This window comes from Zea mays, chromosome 1 (genome assembly GCF_902167145.1).
Source record: "Zea mays cultivar B73 chromosome 1, Zm-B73-REFERENCE-NAM-5.0, whole genome shotgun sequence".
NCBI lineage: Eukaryota > Viridiplantae > Streptophyta > Magnoliopsida > Poales > Poaceae > Zea > Zea mays.
Window position 1 is genome coordinate 103,896,128 of NC_050096.1, and position 20,981 is coordinate 103,917,108.

Genomic DNA, 20,981 nt, shown 5'->3' on the forward strand with positions numbered 1-20,981 from the left:
GTCGGCCCAGCCAACGGTCGGCCGCGTAATCCACGCGTGATGCGTGGCAGAGCCAACGGTCAGAAGGGGGCACCGGACTGTCCGGTGTGCACCGGACTGTCCGGTGTGCACCGGACTGTCCGGTGTGCACCGGACTGTGTCTGGTGCACCAACGGCTCTAAAATGCCAACGGTCGGCTTCGCCAAAAAAGGAAAGGAATCCGCACCGGACTGTCCGGTGCGCCAGGCGACAGAAGGCAAGAATTGCCTTCCTGGAATGCTCTCAACGGCTCCTAGCTGCCTTGGGGCTATAAAAGGGACCCCTAGGCGCATGGAGGAGAAAACCAAGCATTTTCTAAGCATTCCTGAGCACCAAGACTTCAATTTCGTGCATTCGATTCTTTGTGATAGCAACTAGAGCTCCATTTGAGTAGAGAACTCTTTGAGTTGTGTTGAGAGCTCATGTTGTGACTTGTGTGCGTGGTTGTGCTCTGATTTTGCGTCTTGTGTGCGTTGCTCATCCCAGCCTTACTTCCGTGCTTCTTTGTGAACATCAAATTGTAAGGGCGAGAGGCTCCAAGTTGTGGAAATTCCTCGCAAGCGGGATATAGTAAAGCAAAGCAAAACACTGTGGTATTCAAGTGGGTCTTTGGACCGCTTGAGAGGGGTTGATTTCAACCCTCATCCGTTGGGACGCCACAACGTGGAGTAGGAAAGTGTTGAACTTGGCCGAACCACGGGATAAACCACTGTGTCTATCTGTGTTGATCTTCTTGTGGTTATCGTGTCTTGTTAGAACTCCTCTCTAGCCACTTGGCTTTATTGTGCTAACTCTTAATCAAGTTTTGTGGCATTAAGTTTCAAGTTTTACAGGATCACCTATTCACCCCCCCTCTAGGTGCTCTCAATTGGTATCGGAGTTGTTCTCTTCAAGAAAGGGACTAATCGCCCGAAGAGATGGATCCTAAGGGCAAGGGGATGGTGGTCAATGATAAGGAGAAGGAGTCCTTCGTAAATGATCCAAAGGATGACAAGCCTACTGACTCAGGCTCGGGCCACAAAAGAAAAGACGGGAGGAAGAAGAAAACAAGACGCATCAAGGAGATAGTCTACTACGACAGCGACGAATCTTCCTCTTCCCAAAAGGACGACGACAACGACTACGAGAAAAAGAAGACGGTTAATTCAAACTTTTCCTTTGATTATTCTCGTATTCCGCAAAATTCCAATGCTCATTTGCTTTCCATTCCCCTCGGTAACCCCCCCCCCCACTTTGATGGAGAGGACTACGAATTTTGGAGTCACAAAATGCGTAGCCACTTGTTCTCTCTCCATCCAAGTATATGGGAGATAGTAGAAAATGGAATGCACTTTGATAGTACGGATAGTCCCATGTTCATTAACGAGCAAATTCACAAAAATGCACAAGCTACTACTGTTCTTCTAGCTTCATTGTGCAGGGATGAATACCATAAGGTGATCGGCTTGGATAACGCCAAGCAGATTTGTGACACTCTCAAGATCTCTCATGAGGGGAACGACGTCACCATGCTCACCAAGATGGAGTTGGTGGAGGGCGAACTTGGGAGATTCGCAATGATCAGGGGCGAAGAACCAACCCAAACATACAACCGGCTCAAGACCCTCATCAACAAAATAAGGAGCTATGGAATCACGCGATGGACGGACCACGACGTCGTCCGCCTAATGCTAAGGTCTTTTACTGTCCTTGATCCACATCTTGTGAACAATATTCGTGAGAATCCTAGGTACACCAAGATGACGCCCGAGGAGATACTTGGAAAGTTCATAAGCGGGCGGATGATGATCAAGGAGGCTAGATACGTTGATGATGCGTTGAATGGCCCAATCCAAGAGCCTCAAACCATTGCTCTCAAAGCAACGAGGAGCAAGGAGGCGCTACCTAGCAAGGTGGCACAAGTTGAGGCGGTCGGGCTTAATGATGAAGAAATGGCCCTCATCATCAAACGTTTCAAGACGGCGCTAAAGGGTCGTAAGGAGCATCCCAACAAGAACAAGACAAAAGGGAAACGCTCATGCTTCAAATGTGGTAAGATTGGTCATTTTATCGCTAATTGTCCCGATAATGATAGTGACCAGGAACAAGGGAACAAGAGGGAAAAGAAGAAGACTTACAAGAAGGCTAAGGGCGAGGCACACCTTGGCAAGGAGTGGGACTCGGATTGTTCGTCGTCCGACTCCGACAACGAAGGACTCGCCGCCACCGCCTTCAACAAATCGTCCCTCTTCCCCAATGAGCATCACACCTGCCTCATGGCAAGGGAAAAGAAGGTAAGCACTCGTGATACTAGTACTTACGCTTCCTCAAGTGATGAAGAATCTAGCGATGATGAAATAGACTATTCATGCTTATTCAAGGGCCTAGATAGAACTAAGGTTGATAAGATTAATGAATTAATTGATGCCTTTAATGATAAAAATAGGTTATTAGAAAAGCAAGAGGATCTTTTGTATGAAGAACATGATAAGTTTGTAGAGGCACAAAAATCCCTTGCTTTAGAAATTAAAAGGAATGAAATTCTTTCTTGTGAATTGTCTACATGTCATGACTCTATTTCTAGCCTAAAGAGCATAAATGATGATTTGAGTGCTAAGTTAGAAATAGCTAATAAATCAACATCTTGTGTAGAACATGTTGTAGTTTGCAATAGGTGTAAAGATTTTAATGTTGATGCTTGTAGTGAACACCTAGTTTCAATTTCTAAATTGAATGATGAAGTGGCTAGTCTTAATGCCCAACTTAAGACTAGCAAGAGTGAATTCGACAAACTAAAATTTGCAAGGGATGCCTACACGATTGGTAGACACCCCTCAATTAAGGATGGTCTTGGCTTCAAGAGGGAAGTCAAGAACTTAACAAGTCATAAGGCTTCCATCTCCGCCAAGGAGAAAGGGAAGGCCCCTATGGCTAGTAGTGCTCAAAAGAACCATGCTTTCATGTATCATGATAGGAGACATTCTAGAAACGTTTATAGAAGTTATGATGATGTTGATTCTCATGCCATGATTGCTTCTAGTTCTTCTATTATGCATGATAGAAATTTGGCTAGGAAAAATGTTGTTCATCATATGCCTAGAAGAAATATTGTTCATGTTCCTAGGAAAGTAATGAATGAACCTTCTACAATTTATTATGCTTGCAATGCTTCCTTTGCTATTTGTAGAAAGGATAAGAAGGTAATTGCTAGGAAATTAGGGGCCAAATGTAAGGGAGATAAGACTTGCATTTGGGTCACTAAGACTATTGTAACTAACCTTGTAGGACCCAACATGAGTTGGGTACCTAAGACCCAAGCCTAAATTTGCCTTGCAGGTTTATGCATCCGGGGGCTCAAGCTGGATTATTGACAGCGGATGCACAAACCACATGACAGGGAAAAAGAGGATGTTCTCTTCCTACGTCAAGAACAAGGATCCCCAAGATTCAATCATATTCGGTGATGGGAACCAAGGCAAGGTGAAAGGGTTAGGAAAAATCGCTATTTCATCCGAGCACTCTATTTCTAATGTGTTCTTAGTTGAGTCGCTTGGATATAACTTGTTGTCTGTGAGTCAACTTTGTAATATGGGATATAACTGTTTATTCACAAATGTAGATGTGTTTGTCTTTAGAAGAAGTGATGGTTCATTAGCTTTTAAGGGTGTACTAGACGGCAAACTTTATTTAGTTGATTTTGCAAAAGAGGAGGCCGATCTAGATGCATGCTTAATTGCTAAGACTAGCATGGGCTGGTTGTGGCATCGCTGTTTAGCACATGTGGGGATGAAGAACCTTCACAAGCTTCTAAAGGGAGAACACGTGATAGGTCTAACTAATGTAACTTTCGAAAAAGATAGACCTTGTGCAGCTTGTCAAGCAGGTAAACAGGTGGGAAGCTCTCATCATGCCAAAAATGTGATGACAACATCAAGACCCCTGGAGTTACTTCATATGGACCTCTTCGGACCCGTCGCCTATCTAAGCATAGGAGGAAGTAAGTATGGTCTTGTTATAGTTGATGAATTTTCCCGCTTCACTTGGGTATTCTTTTTGCAGGATAAATCTGAAACCCAAGGGACCCTCAAGCGCTTCCTAAGAAGAGCCCAAAACGAGTTTGAGCTCAAAGTGAAGAAGATAAGAAGCGACAATGGGTCTAAGTTCAAGAACCTTCAAGTGGAGGAGTATCTTGAGGAGGAAGGAATCAAGCACGAGTTCTCCGCTCCCTACACACCACAGCAAAATGGTGTGGTAGAGAGGAAGAACAGGATGCTACTAGACATGGCGAGGACGATGCTTGGTGAATTCAGGACGCCCGAACGGTTTTTGACAGAAGCCGTGAGCACGGCTTGCCACGCCATAAATCGGGTCTACCTTCATCGCCTCCTCAAGAAGACTTCATATGAGCTTCTAACCGGTAACAAACCCAATGTGTCTTACTTTCGTGTATTTGGGAGCAAATGTTACATTCTAGTGAAGAAAGGTAGGAATTCTAAGTTTGCTCCCAAAGCTGTAGAAGAGTTTTTGTTAGGTTATGACTCAAATACAAAGGCGTATAGGGTCTTCAACAAATCATCGGGTTTGGTTGAAGTCTCTAGCGACGTTGTATTTGATGAGACTAATGGCTCTCCAAGAGAGCAAGTTGTTGATCTTGATGATGTAGATGAAGAAGACGTTCCAACAGTCGCAATGCGCACCATGGCGATTGGAGATGTGAGGCCACTAGAACAAAAGGAGCAAGATCAACCTCCTTCCTCAACAACGGTGCATCCCCCAACTCAAGAAGATGAACAGGTTCATCAAGAGGAGGCGTGTGATCAAGGGGGAGCACAAGATGATCATTTAATGAAGGAAGAAGCACAATAGGCACCTCCAACCCAAGTTCGAGCGACGATTCAAAGGAATCATCCCATCGACCAAATATTGGGCGACATAAGCAAGGGAGTAACTACTCGTTCAATATTAGTTAATTTTTGTGAGCATTACTCCTTTGTCTCTTCTATTGAGCCTTCCAGGGTAGAAGAGGCCTTGCTAGATCCGGATTGGGTGTTGGCCATGCAAGAGGAGCTCAACAACTTCAAGAGAAATGAAGTTTGGACACTGGTGCCTCGTCCCAAGCAAAACGTTGTGGGAACCAAGTGGGTGTTCCGCAACACACAAGACGAGCACGGGGTGGTGACAAGGAACAAGGCACGACTTGTGGCAAAGGGTTATGCCCAAGTCGTAGGTTTGGACTTTGAGGAGACTTTTGCTCCTGTGGCTAGGCTAGAGTCAATTCGCATATTGTTAGCCTATGCTACTCACCATTCTTTCAGGCTGTTCCAAATGGATGTGAAGAGCGCTTTCCTCAACGGGCCAATCAAGGAGGAGGTGTACGTGGAGCAACCCCCTAGCTTCGAAGATGAACGGTACCCCGACCACGTGTGTAAGCTCTCTAAGGTGCTCTATGGACTTAAACAAGCCCCAAGAGCATGGTATGAATGCCTTAGAGACTTTTTAATTGCTAATGCTTTCAAGGTTGGGAAAGCCGATCCAACGCTATTCACTAAGACTTGTGATGGTGATCTTTTTGTGTGCCAAATTTATGTCGATGACATAATATTTGGTTCTACTAACCAAAAGTCTTGTGAAGAGTTTAGCAGGGTGATGACTCAAAAGTTTGAGATGTTGATGATGGGCGAGTTAAGCTATTTCCTTGGGTTCCAAGTGAAGCAACTCAAGGATGGGACCTTCATCTCCCAAACGAAGTACACGCAAGACTTGATCAAGCAGTTTGGGATGAAGGACGCCAAGCCCGCAAAGACTCCAATGGGAACCGACGGACACACCGACCTCAACAAAGGAGGTAAGTCCGTTGATCAAAAGGCATACTGGTCTATGATAGGATCTTTACTTTATTTATGTGCTAGTAGACCGGATATTATGCTTAGTGTATGCATGTGTGCTAGATTTCAATCCGATCCAAGGGAGTGTCACTTAGTGGCCGTGAAGCGAATTCTTAGATATTTAGTCGCTACGCCTTGCTTTGGGATCTGGTATCCAAAGGGGTCTACCTTTGACTTGATTGGATATTCAGACTCCGATTATGCTGGATGTAAGGTCGATAGGAAGAGTACATGGGGGACGTGCCAATTCTTAGGAAGGTCCCTAGTGTCGTGGAGTTCTAAGAAACAAACTTCCGTTGCCCTATCCACCGCTGAGGCCGAGTATGTTGTCACAAGACAGTGTTGCGCGCAACTACTTTGGATGAGGCAAACCCTCTGGGACTTTGGCTACAATCTGAGCAAAGTCCCACTCCTATGTGATAATGAGAGTGCTATCCGCATGGCGGACAATCCTGTTGAACACAGCCGCACAAAGCACATAGACATCCGGCATCACTTTTTGAGAGACCACCAGCAAAAGGGAGATATCGAAGTGTTTCATGTTAGCATCGAGAACCAGCTAGCCGATATCTTTACCAAGCCTCTAGATGAGTCGACCTTTTGCAAGCTGCGTAGTGAGCTAAATGTCTTAGATTCGCGGAACCTGGATTGATTTATAGCATACATGTGTTTTATGCCTTGATCATGTTCCTTAATGCGTTTTGTTGTTTATTTATGGTGTACAAGCACTCCCTGGACCTCACAAGTCCATTTGCAAGTGATGCACATATTTAGGGGGAGAGGTGCTACAACTTGACCCTTTGAGACTAACTGTGTGCTTGAGTTTGCTTAATTTAGTCTCAAAGGAGGTTTGAAAGGGAAAAGGTGGACTTGGACCATGCAAGACTTCCACTGCACTCTGATGAAAGAGTAACTGATTCCAAGTTCATCTTTGTACTCTTATTGCCTTTTTACTCTTAGTTGAAGATTTTGGTGAGGCAATAGAGTTAAAGGGCCAAGATTGATTCCGTTTTGGTGCTTGATGCCAAAGGGGGAGAAAATAAGGCCAAAGCAACAAATGGATTAGCTACCACTTGAGAATTTTGAAAATAGTAGAATAGAGCTTTTGGTTTGTCAAAAATCTCTTATTGTCTCTTTTGTCAAAAGGTGGCCTCTTGTGGGGAGAATTGTTGATTATGGGAAAAAGGGGGAGTTTTGAAATCTTTGATCAATTTCTCTTGGAATATCTCTATGCATCAACAAGTGTGTTTGACTTAGAGATAGGAAATTGAGTTTAATTTGCAAAAACAAACCAAGTGGTGGCAAAGAATGATCCAAATATGCCAAATTTGAATCAAAACAAATTTGAGTTTTCATTTGCATTGATGTTGCACTTCTTTTAGTTGTTTTTTATTATGTTGGCATAAATCACCAAAAAGGGGGAGATTGAAAGGGAAATGTGCCCTTGGGCCATTTCTAAGTATTTTGGTGATTAAGTGTCCAACACAAGTGCCTAAGTGTTAAATTGTGCCAAGGACTCAAGAAGTGCAAATCAAGATTAAAGGTATGTTTCTAGACTTAGTACATTGTTTTGAAGACTAATGTATTGTGTCTAAGTGCTAGAAACAGGAGAAACAATTTTGGAGAAGTTGGCTGTGTACAGCCAAAAGGCTGCTCGGTCTGGGTGCACCGGACAGTGTCTGGTGCGCCAGGCTGGCATCTGTCAATTGGCTGCTCTCGGGACTTCGACGGAGGTGTACGGCTATAAATCACCGGACTGTCCGGTGGTGCACCGGACTGTCCGGTGAGCCAACAGTCGGCCCAGCCAACGGTCGGCCGCGTAATCCGCGCGCGACGCGTGGCAGAGCCAACGGTCAGAAGGGGCACCGGACTGTCCAGTGTGCACCGTACAGTGTCCGGTGCGCCAACGGCTCTGAAACGCCAACGGTCGGCTTCGCCAAAGAAGGAAAGAAATCCGCACCGCACAGTGTCCGGTAGTGCACCGGACTGTCCGGTGCGCCAGGCGACAGAAGGCAAGAATTGCCTTCCTGGAATGCTCTCAACGGCTCCTAGCTGCCTTGGGGCTATAAAAGGGACCCCTAGGCGCATGGAGGAGAAAACCAAGCATTCTTTAAGCATTCCTGAGCACCAAGACTTCAATTCCGCGCATTCGATTCTTTGTGATAGCAACTAGAGCTCCATTTGAGTAGAGAACTCTTTGAGTTGTGTTGAGAGCTCATGTTGTGACTTGTGTGCGTGGTTGTGCTCTGATTTGTGTCTTGTGTGCGTTGCTCATCCCATCCTTACTTCCGTGCTTCTTTGTGAACATCAAATTGTAAGGGCGAGAGGCTCCAAGTTGTGGAAATTCCTCGCAAGCGGGATATAGTAAAGCAAAGCAAAACACCGTGGTATTCAAGTGGGTCTTTGGACCGCTTGAGAGGGGTTGATTGCAACCCTCGTCCGTTGAACTTGGCTGAACCACGGGATAAACCACTGTGTCTATCTGTGTTGATCTTCTTGTGGTTATCGTGTCTTGCTAGAACTCCTCTCTAGCCACTTGGCTTTATTGTGCTAACTCTTAATCAAGTTTTGTGGCATTAAGTTTCAAGTTTTACAAGATCACCTATTCACCCCCCTCTAGGTGCTCTCACTCTCGGACTCGTTTATATTTCTAACGCTAACCCCGGCTTGTAGTTATGCTTAAGTTTATAAATTTCAGATTCGCCCTATTCACCCCCCCTCTAGGCGACTTTCACAAGTTCTTTTACATACCAATAACGATAAAAACTGGAAAAAATTTAGCCTAAATCCTTGTACCTGTATTGTTGTTGGAAATCCAGCAAGCTACCGAACTTAATAAGGTCAGCGAGCGAAGGGATCTGGTCCTCCATCTCAAAGAGCAGGCCTTGAGAGATCTCCTATGAGAAGTAGGTCGTGAACTCAATCTTTTCTCTGTAGCTCCACTCGTTGTCACCACTCTGCACGTACAGCTTGGAATCCTCCCTTTCCCACCTGATCATTCGGCTGATTTATACGAAGAAACAAATAAATAAATAATTGGGTCTATACAAAGAAACAAGTGTAGCTTGTAGTAAACAGGCATTCAGAATGATTAGAAGGTATTTCTCATCAATTAGTTCAGACACATCAAGGTCTTCCTCATTATGCCCGCACTGTACAAACTTCTACCAACAAATAAACTAAATCTTGTATCAGAACAACAACGAAAGCAGGGGGAAAATCAGTTGGTTAGATTTCTCTTAGATAAATGCCTCGATTGTCCCCATGGTTCAGCCATCGAAGAGATGGTGAAGACAACCAACCACCATCATATGCTCAACTACCACTATTGCTTCATCTCATATCCATGTTTTCACACCGGTCTCAATTTGGCCAGTGCATAGGTTGAGCATCTGTGACACATCATATAAAAAACCTACGGAAATCTACTATAGTATTAGTTCAGTGATAGTAGAAAATATCCAAACGGGCACTTAGAGGCCCATGTGCCCTCCTCCAAATCCAATACGGCCATGCCAATAGGACAGTAAGGAACATGATTTGCTGCTTCTGTTTTATGCCAACACGTTCTTCTTTATTCTATTACCCGTTACTCATCACCCACCAACTGATAAATTATTAATCCTAGACGTTGGGATGGGAACGCTCACCGACAACATTCTGATCACCAGATGAACTGGCATTGATTTATAAGCATATCGCACATGTTGCTCCCATCTATCCAATGCTTCAAGCTCGTGCACACTAACTGCTTCTGCATAGAACTCTTAGAATTCCATTCTTCTATGTGCTTAACTAAAAAGAATATCCAATTATAGAGTAGGACATTAGTACAATTTTTGGATGAACAAAATGGTGTCATATGATACAAACCAAATGTACCGAAACAAGAACATCTTGAACTCGCGATTCCTTCATTATATCATTAGCTTCTCTCATTAATGCCTAAACAGTGTGAAGCAAAAAAATTATTAGATTTACACAAAAAAATAAGGACATGCTATATTCTAGCATTAACCAATCTGGAATTAGGTGTAGCTATGAGTCTATGACCTAACCATTCTGATATTGTCAAGAGTGATGCATCCATTCCTGTCTGGTTCCAATAAAAAAACTATGATTTCAGATAGATAGGCTCGTCTACAGTTAGGGATTTCATAGAGCCTGTAGCAGTTCAAGAATACATCAATCACTGCATATTGCTGGTATTTAGAAAATATTATGAACACATATGACACCAGATAGATGTACTATGAAAATATATTTCATGATGAATCTATTGGTGCTTAGATGGTGATATACTGATATAAATATGATTAATTATTTAATTGGTATTTTCTTGTATAAGCTTTTCTTAATTTAAGGTGGATTGACTTAGGACAAAAATAGAATGAACATTCCATTTGGGGTGAAGTTTTTAGCTTGTTAGCACAACATTCAATTTTAAATGGGAGTATTGGCAACAGAGTCGTCCAAGAACTTCCTTTTTCTTTTCTTGGAACTAATAAATCAAGGATCATATACCCTAAAATGTTGCCCGAACCTAGCTCATGAGAGGGAGGGAATGGAGGGAGGAGCAAAGCATTCACAGATTTGGTCAGCCTCCAACTTGAGGAGCACCGCGATTAGCAGCGAGCAGCAGAGCATACAGCGCGGAAGCGAGCCAGCCTAGAGGAAAGGGAGGCGAAGCCAAGAAGCGGTCACATACTCACGGTCGGCCGGTCGACAACTGCATGGGGAAGAGAGGGAGCAGCCTGGGAGGCGACTGCAGGTCACTGTCGGCACCGACATTGCTGCGCGGCGACGAGTGGAGGTAGAACCCCCTTTCTCGGCGATGGCGAGGTCCTCAGCGGTCGCGGCCTCGCGGGGGGATGCAGGACAAGGTAGCGGTGGATTCACTGTTGGCGGCGCCGTGGATGAAAGGAGACGCCGAGGTTGGAAGGCGTCGTACGTGGATGGAAGGAGACCACGACATCGCTGGAATATCTGGCCAGTTGGATTCCTTGGGCGGGGGCACGGTGGGGGTGGACGACATTCGTGGGTGCGAGATTCGGTGTCCATGCGCAGGCGGAGGCACGTCAGGAGCGATGGGGGTCGAGGGGCATCGTGAGCGGGTTGGAGACTGGGAGGACAGTGGCGGCCGTGGAGGATCCTAGGAACGATGCCTTCCATCAATGGAGCGTGGGTGGGGGGCGATGATAGCAGGGGTAGTGCAACGGAGAGCGGGGCGAGGGAGGATGTTGGAGGCGGGCGCAGGGCGGGGACATGGGGTGTGGATGCCCTCCATAGTATCTTAATAGGAGTAAGTATAGATATAACTAGCCAGTTGCTCATGATTTACTATGGTTTTTATATATCATATAATTAGGTATTAAGATATTTATTTAAATATAATTATTGTTTATTTCCAAACACTAAGACATGTGTAATTTGGTGGTTAGCCTCAAATTTCCGGAGCTGAGGGTGTGGCTTCGAGTGCTCGCTCTGCACTTTTTTTTGCGTGGAGTGGTAGCTGCGTGGCTAGGGTTGGGTGCTGAGCAGGCGTAGTAGCTGGCTGTGTGGGCGCTGGAATCCACAGGGCAGTAGCTGGGCGGGAGAACCAGTCAAAGATCGTGGGGCGAGCCTAGAGTGTCAGCGTGGAGGGTATGTGTGGTCTGGTGGTTACACCAAATTTCAAATGTTTGGATCAAAAGTGCTCGTAGCATATAAGACAAGGTCGTTTATATGCCTGGATAACCAGTCAGAGAGTTGTGTGGGCGCTGGAATCCACAGGGCAGTAGTTGGGCGGGAGAATCAGTCAGATAGCGTGGGGCGAGTCTAGAGTGTCAGCGTGGAGGGTATGTGTGGTCTGGTGGTTACACCAAATTTCAAATGTTTGGAGCAAAAGTGTTCATAGCATATATCGACAATGTCGTTTATATGCCTGGAGAACTACTTAGAGAGCATGGGGCGAAACTAGAGTGTCAGTGTGGAGAGTATGTGTGGTCTGGTGTCTCAAATGTTTTGAGCAAAAGTGCTCGTAGCATATATCGACAAGGTCGTTTATATGCCTTTTTAGTTTCCTAAGTGGAAACGTTATCTCAGCCTCTGGAAAAGCGAATACAATGACTCGTTAATATAAAGTGACGGACCAAGCTATTTTTCGCCGCTGGTTCGAAGCCTGACACACATGTGTTTAGACAGTTTGGCACCGGCCCCAACCGAAGGCGCCTAGCTCGTCCCCTCACGTGCTAGGACCGTTACATGCATTCTCTCTTGGTCATCGTATACCGTGGGTGGACCAACTGAGCACTACTGGTTATTTGAACAAAACATACATAAAAGTTGCATGGTAGTATGGTACTTTCTCCGTCCATGAACTAAAACAAGAAATTTATTCAAATTAAACTAAATTAAAGTATGTTGAGACTATTATCAAATTTATTACCAAATCAAATTTGTCTTTTACGTGAATCATTATGACGATGTCACCAAAAGAAAGAAAGAAAGAAACCATGGGGTTGAGACCATGCTATTTTACATGTGCTACCTGATGAGTTTCCTGGAAGTCTGTTGTACATGAATTGAAACATCGAATTTGACCTTCCGAAAATTGGGACCCTCTAAATTGTTCTGTGACGGTGGACCCTCAATTTGGATGTTTGCATCATCAAAGGGCGAGTTGCATGATTTAAAAGACATTAAATTGTTTGTTCTATTCTTACTTGCATATCTTTTGCTCACATTTATACTATTTATCTTAGAGACGGCAATGCATTATGGTGGTGTTTGGCTCACCAAAATGTAACATAAATGAATTACATGGGGTAATGGATACCGATACTTTTGTTTGGTTGAGCTTTTTCTAGTAATACTAGGTACTACTATCCAATCCAATTATAACTAGTAACCATTACCGCCGTTAAAAGATCACATCACTATTTCCTTAACAACGTCTGAACCAAACAACACCTATGATTTAATCTGCTATGATGATGTTTTTTCTTGCTATTCTAACAATGGTTAGTGTATCGTCCTTGTGCTGTTTAGAGCATCTCCAATAGTTATATAAATTTAGCAGCCTAAATTATAGATTTAAAAAGTTGCTAAAACATTTTAAGGAGTAGAAAAATGTAGGTGCTTCAACAGTTCCATATTTATTGATTGCTAATTTTTAAAATTGATGGCGGTAGAAATCAATATCACAACTTTCTCTGATGTCTTGAGAGGTCGAAGTTATCGATGAAAGATCAGACGGTCACGCCGATAGCGTGAAGACATCACAGGATGTGCTCTGATGATGCCTCGGCATAAGAGGTTGTCTAGCAGTGGCGGTGTCAAGACATCTCGGCGCTGGAGATGGATTTAGTACCAACGTTGATTTTAGGAGTTCCAACAAGGTTAAAAATGTAGGGATGAAATTATGTATCGTAGGGAGTTTGTAAATTTAGGGAACTGATTTACATAACTGTTGGAGAAGAATTTTTCTCAAAAATTTGTTAAATTCATATTTAGAGACTTGTTTACATGACTATTGGAGATGCTATTAAGTATCATGTTTTTAAGGCGCATATTAAACACACGGGCATTGTACAATGTATTTATTAAACTGTCTCTTGCATGCCTACTGCGCCATTCTCTATGTATTGTATTTTTTATTTGTGCTCCCATTTATCTATTTCTTCTACTTATTCTGTTATCTGGTAATTCATTTGGTTTTAACAAAATTTACCATTTTTCTCGAGCTCGCAAAGAAGTTCCATCTTAATACTAATAAAGATGTTGATGCAGAAAAGAAATATCAAGAAATTAACCGTGCCTATATGAGGTGTGAGGTTCTTGCAGAAAATGTAGTTACCTTTAATAATTCATAGTACATTTTTCCCTAAATGTTGATATTATCCGTACATTTGTCAGGTTTTGAAGGGCAATGATAAGAGTGAAATATATCATCAGGTTATTTATTATATAAATTTGGTTAAATTTGATATGCTTTGACTTTCGCAGACAGTTTACTTATAAATTCATAATAGTGTTGACGCCGATCTGGGCAGCGTCAATCACTAGGGGTGTACCGTCTGGCGGTGCCCTCTACGGCGGCGCAAATGGTCCACGGCTCTAGGCTAGACGGTCCGCGCAGGGTCGGACAGTCTGTGATGGCGCAGGGTCGTCTTCCTCCTCCTCGCTGGAACCTAGATCTCGCCTCCTAGGGGAAGAGATCTTAGGGCACCCTGGGTCGACAGGTCACCCGGGGCGTCCCACGGCGTGGAGTCGCCTAGAAATTAAGAGATCAATTCGAGGAAGAAGCCTTGGGTGGACAACTAGATCTTGCCCCCAGGACGGGTAAGATCCTAGGATCGTCTTGGGGTCGGCAGGCCACCCAAGACGGATCTAGATGACGTTGAGTCGAATAGAGGTGGAGGTGGATATGCGGAAGGCTATAACTAGAACTACGCTACATCTACACCTAGGGCTGGAATGATAAAAAAAAGTAATTTGTTCGATATATGAAAGCAACATGGAATTTTACGCTAAATATTTTAAGCTAACTTAACCACCCGACTGGCTAACGGACCGGACGTGGAGGATGTGTGTATGGAGAGATGCAGCGGGTAATTTGAGATAGATGTAAGGGGTTATTTGTAAAAATATGACGCAGGACGACCGTTGAAACATGTGCTTTAAGTATATATATATATATATATATATATATATATATATATATATATATATATATATATATATATATATATATATATATATATATATATATATATATATATATATATATATATATATATAGGGAAGAGGTAATGGAAGCCCTAGGCTTCCGTTAGTGGGGGAAGCCCCAGCCAGGTCGCGGTCGGCCCAGTGTATGCGTGCTTGCGTCAACCATGCAGATGATAGCCACGAATCCTAGGTGATACGCGTCAGGCGATATACGCACGCATAAATATATGTAGTAATGTGCATAAATCATGCATAGAAGGAATCTTTTGTACCTTGACTCACGGAAACGAATATTACCATGTGCACACCGTTTACGACTGCATAACGATGTGTAACATGATAGCATAAACCATGCATTATATAAATCTTGACCGGTTTGATATAAGGAAAGATGTGTTGCATAATCGCGTAAATAAAGGGACAGTTACGTTTTGAGGAGCATTAGTAGAAGGAAATAAATTTTAATTTACAGCCACAGTTCGCGGGTTCTGCTCGAGCGGATTCCAGCGTAAAACGTGAGGTAAAACATCGTAAATGAGTACGAAATTTAGAGTATATGATATATGTTTTGTAACAGCAAACGAGGCCCAAAATTACGGCGTGAAAATCGCGTGCACCCAATCGTGCGCGGGTTCTGGCTAGGGCAGATTCCGGCGTAAAACGTGAGCTAAAACATCGTAAATGAATACGAAATTTAGCGTAAATCCTATATTAGCTAAAACAGCGTAGATTGATCACGTTCGATCGTGCACAGATTTTGGCTTGGTCAAATTTCAGCGTAAAACGTGAACCAAACAGCGTAAATGGGTACAAATTTTATCGTACATCATCAATCTATTTCGTAACAACGAATGTGGCCTAAATTACGACGTGAAAATCGCGCTCCGATCGTGCTCGGGTTCTAGGTCAGGTGGATTTAAGCGTAAGACGTGATCCGAAACAGCGTAAATGGATACGAATTTTAGCGTAAATCAATGATCTGTTTTAAAACGACGAATATGGCACTTGCTTTTTAGTGGAAGCGTAAAATGCAATAAGAAAGAACCCAAGACAAAATCTTTTTTTTGCCGACCTATACATGTGACATGGGGGTGAATTAATAACTGAACGAACCCAAGACAAGAAAGAAAACGATGAAGCCATTTGTTTTCCTGAATCTTGATCCGTCACGCTCACGCCCGGCCATGGAACTGAGGTCAGAAGAGTAGCCACTAGACAATACAGAGGGCACGGCGGTCAGAAGAACAAGAACTTGGACTTGGAGCTGCATCTGAAGGGGAGCACGGTGCCGTTGGGCTAGAAGAAGCGGAGCTGGCATGCCAGGCGCGTCGACTGGTCGACGCCGACGATCCCCGCGACCTTCCATCGCGTCCGGGCCTCCCCCTCCACCCGGAACGGCACCACGCCGTCGCGGAGCGCGACCTCCATGGCGGCGCTGCCGACGGCGCCCAGCGGGGCGCCCTGCACGCACGCCACGTACGCCAGCGGGAGGACGCCCCTGGCGGGCACGCGGAACGGGTAGGCGCGGAGCACCGCCAGCGTCGCGCCGGCGAACGCGAGGCAGCACTCGAGGCGCAAGAAGTAGGCCGCCGAGTGCGCGTTGTCGTTGCGGGCCTCCACCCGGACCGTGACCTGCACGTCATCCAGCGCCCCCGTCTGCCCGTACACCAGCGCGTACAGGCTCGCCGCACGCACTGCCACGTACGACGCGCGGGGCTGCAGCAGCAGCACCACCACAAGGACGGCCACGACGCCCAGCAGCACCACGACCGCCAGCACCATGAACAGCACCACCGCCGCCCACTCCGCCGCGCCCGACCGGTGCCTCCTGAAGCTGTACCGCCACGGACGCTGAGGCTCCTCCTCCTCGCGCCCCCTCCACGTCCGCCAATCCGCCGGCTGGAGAGCGCCGCGGCGGCCGGGGCTCTCCTGCTCACGGGCGCCTGCTCGCACGCCCGAGGGAACCGCCGCCGCTAAAACCTAATCCCTGGCGGCGTGGGAGTGTTTTTATAGTGACGGCGTGGGACTGGATAATTGTGAGCGCGTGGGCAGGATCGTGGGCCCGATTCACGTAATATGCGCAGACTATATTTGCATAAACTGATACACACATCAGCATAACTCGTATTATAATTTAGCGTAAGCACAGGTAGGTACAATAAGCCAAAAAGTGTCTGGTGCGGTCTGCACACCTGGTCGAGGCTTCCTGTAGTTAAATAGAGCCCAGGGCTCTAAATACTATATATATACACATACTAGGTGAGTGTCTGTGCGTTGCAACGGGGACATATAATACTACGGTAACTTATATACAAAATGCGTGTTATATTAAAAGCGAGTGCACAATAATGACAAACAAGAAAAACACAAACACTGAATCACACAACAGGCATATTTCATGAAGCTATGGTTCACAGCTTCCCAGAGGCTTAGGGTCAAAAAGATAAACACATGTAAATCCACCCTCGATATACAGCTTCAACTTTCTACAAGGAAATGTTGCTATACGAACCCTGTACATCCACCAGATGAAAATTCTTGAGATAACTGCCACATAAACTACTCTATGCAAAAGCTCCATGTACATCACCAAAAGACTGCTTTTGGAACAAGGCTGCCTTCATATTCTGTTCATGTGCAGTTTAAAAGCATTCCCAGCTTTAGTTCAGACATACTTCAGGACGTGGTTGGTGACCGGATTCCCCAGGAACTGCAACTCGGAGCAGTAGGACGCCATGGCGATCTCGGCGCCCTTAAAGCCGTAGTCCAGGCTGGGGTTACGCCCACCGGACAGGTTGGAGGGCAAGCCAGACATACATCATCCGTTTTCGTTTGATATTTGAATTTTATACATTTACAATTTATTAAGTATCTCTTTTGGCAGCTCCAGTTGAGACCTCGCAAGAGAAGAGCCAAGCTATGGCGTTTTGGCGTACGAGACTTGTTGATCCAACACATACTGGTATCGGAAAATAGGCAACAGTCAGCTGAAGAAGGTTCATCAGAGGACCATGAGGACAACACAAGATTACTTGATCTAGTGCTACGGGCTGCAGTTGAAGGTGTATCATCATCATCAGACGACGAGGAGGAGGCCTCTGATGGCTCTGAATAGTAGTCAACCGATCTTTCAGAGTTGTTTCAAAATTGTAAATATACAATAATAAGCCATCACTATTCTCATGTATTATATAATATAACTATTATTTATTAGCTTGTCAGTATGCTACTTTAATGAAAAAATTGGGCTAACCAAATTGTGTGCTATGTTATGAAAATCTGCTATGATTTATTAGCTTCCCAATAGTTTCGGAATGTTTCCTTTCCTTTGGCGTGTTTGTGACTGAACCAATTATTACAAACCTGCTATGTTACACTCCACGCAACAGCACTTTTCCTTCTTTTTTTGTGTTTACGAATCAGCCTTGGAACGAGCTTAGTGCTCTGATGACATGTTCGTACACTTGGATGCCCCTCAGGAACACTCTGTCTTCCAGAAACTGCAACACCGAGATACAAGGGGAAAAACATTGGTTCTGCTGGACAAGGCAAGGAAGGAGAGCGGGTAGATAGCGCGGCCTGGTCTCAGCTCAGGAGTTCAACTAATTTACCTCGTTATGGTCATGTAGCAGTATCGGCGCACTGGTCATCGGAGAAAACCCGAGGGCAGGGATGCCCAGCTGCCTCGCAAAGCGTGAGTCCGTGGTCGAAGACAGGATCTCAGGCTTAGACAGCTCCCCACCTGCGGAGGCGATGGCCTTCTCGAACGTCAGCCATCACGGGTTCGACGCGTTCGTCGCTGTGGATACGGGACGTCCGGCCACATCCGTCGCCGGACCTTTCTGCACCAGCTGCAGCAATGGCCAGCAACAAGGACCGCATTTCAGCCGAGGGGGAGTCCACCGGCGATAGAGGTGTACCGGCGGAGGGGAGTGGAGGCTCGCCGGCGGGGATGAGGCCGCCGCGCACGCGCGGGGAGGAGAGCCGCCGCGTGACTGCCTGATGAACTCTCTAGTTTTTTTTTTCTAAATGGGCCTTATGGAATTTAGATGGGCCTCGTACGTTAACTAAATAACGCAGCCCACGCAAGCTACCGCGGCGCAAATATAATGTACCATATCGACCAGCCAAAGGTTGCGATAGCAACTTATAAACCTTGCTGCTACAGAGAAAGCAGTCAACTCGTGTAATCAGCTCTTGGTATTGTCGGATCCGCAGTATCCCCAACAACGGGCTTCAGAAAAATGTTATCCCCAACATTGCAATTGGACTTTCGGTATTATAACAGCCTTTCATTTGGTATTTCAGTATCCTGCACAGACTTAATCGTTGTCGACGTTCATCAACGACTAATCACCCGCAATCCTCCTTTGTTCAACTGAAAGACCCTGTTTCGCAAGACGCTTGGAGCAGACTTCGTCACATGCTCCAGATTCCCACAGCAATGGCGACCGCGCTTTCCAAATCCCCCATCAAATCCCACCCTAGCTCGCCCACCACAGCGCATCCACCACCGAACCCCGGCTCCAACGCCGCGTCGGCTGGCGGAGGGGCGGCGCCTCCGCTGCCGTTGTCGGCCGCCGCCAGTGCCACGCCGTCGAAGAACATCGTGATGGTGGAGCTCAAGTCGCGCGTGCTCGTAGCGCTCGCCAAGCTCTCGGACAGCGACACGCATCACATCGCCATCGAGGAGCTGGAAATCCGAGCGTCGCCGTTGACCGACGTAACCTCCGTTCGCGACGCGTGCGAGACGTCGCGGGCCAGCTCGCGGCTGTGTACCTCCCTCTGCCCGCTTCCGGTGTTGACGAGGCGGGCAATGCCACCGTGACACTGTTCGTGAAGCCGCTAAGGTGGCGCGGGAGCAGAGCAAAGCGGTGCAGGGTGATTGCTTGTTGAACGGGGGAGGACGACGCCAGTACGGGTGATTGCTCGTTGATGAATGTGGACAATGGTTAATACTGTTGCACGATACTGAAATACCAAAGGAAAGGCTGTTATAATACCGAAAGTCCAATTGCAATGTTGGGGATAACATTTTTCTGAAGCCCGTTGTTGGGGATACTGCAGATCCAATAAACTCGATGAGGAGGGCGCGACTAGCAGATTAGTGTTGGCGATGGACGATCCAGATTGAACAACAGTGATGGACGATCCAGATTGAACTAAGGCAGAACGGCAGGCTACCCTTATCGCCTTAATAAGTAGTAGAGATATAGCAGGTATAACGGGAGCCCTAGGCTTCCAATAGTTAAAGGAAGTCCAGGCCGACCACCCTGCAACGTGGTTCAACCCAACGCGCCAACTTAACCAGGCTGTTGGGTGCGCCACCTGCCCCATACGCGCAAAAAAGGAATGCATGCATGAGTCAAACATGTTCCCTTGCATGCACGTAAATTTAGAAAAGATATGTGTGACAGTTTCTATTTTTAAATGCTTTATTTACTCCATAAATTTAGGATCGATGTAACAGTCATGCAGCTAGACTCATAAGGACCATTTTATGACATATATTAATACTAAATATGCTACAATGTGTAGATAATTATGCAATTCGGTATACTGCATAAAAATCTGTTATCTACTGCATGCAACGAATTTATGATGGAAAGAATGTGCAATGAAATAAAATGAATTGCACGCATAGAAACAAAAAATCGTATTTAATGTTTTATTTCCTTCATAAATATAGGATCCCTCCAACAGCCATGCAACTAAACACATTAGAACTAGTTTATGATATATACTGATACAAATTATACTACACGATGTAGGTATTTATGCAATTCAGTATACTACGTAAAAAATTTGGCATGTTGTTCACTGGTGGACGCATCTCCGGGTTGGAGCGTAAAAAGTTTAAGTTTTGAGCATAAAATCCCTCAATTATAAGCGTAAATACCGAGCCAATGTGAGAGGTTGATAGCTCTAGTAGGTTGTTATTATGATCCTATTTTTATGGCAGATCCAAAAAACATGGCAGCCGCATGCATGCGGTTTCTATTTTTATACAGATCTAAAAATTATGGTAAAATACATGCATGAGTCAAACACGTTCTCTTGCATGTGTGTAAATTTAGGAAAGATATGTGTGGCGGTTTCTATTTTAAATGTTTTATTTTCTCCATAAATTTAGGATCGCTGCAACAGCCATGCAGCTATACTCGTAATGACCATTTTATGATATATACTGATACTAAATATGATACACTGTATAGATAATTATGCAATTCGGTATACTGCGTAAAAATCTGTTACCAGCTGCATGCACACGAATTTATGATGAAAAGAATATGCAATGAAAGGAAATGAATTGCATGCATAGAAATAAAAAATCGTATTTAATGTTTTATTTCCTTCATAAATATAGGATCCGTCCAACAGCCATGCAAC

At 45.1% G+C, this 20,981-nt stretch overlaps 1 long non-coding RNA gene across 1 annotated transcript; it reads right to left on the minus strand.

Moving 5' to 3' along the window:
• Positions 1–18,002: 18,002 nt before the first annotated feature.
• On the minus strand, positions 18,003–18,562 carry LOC103637719 (uncharacterized). The gene is made up of 2 exons (XR_558305.4): positions 18,203–18,562; positions 18,003–18,091 (listed from the first exon to the last, which is right to left on the minus strand). It is a non-coding gene; the product is annotated as an uncharacterized lncRNA (long non-coding RNA).
• Between the last annotated feature and the right edge of the window lie 2,419 nt (positions 18,563–20,981).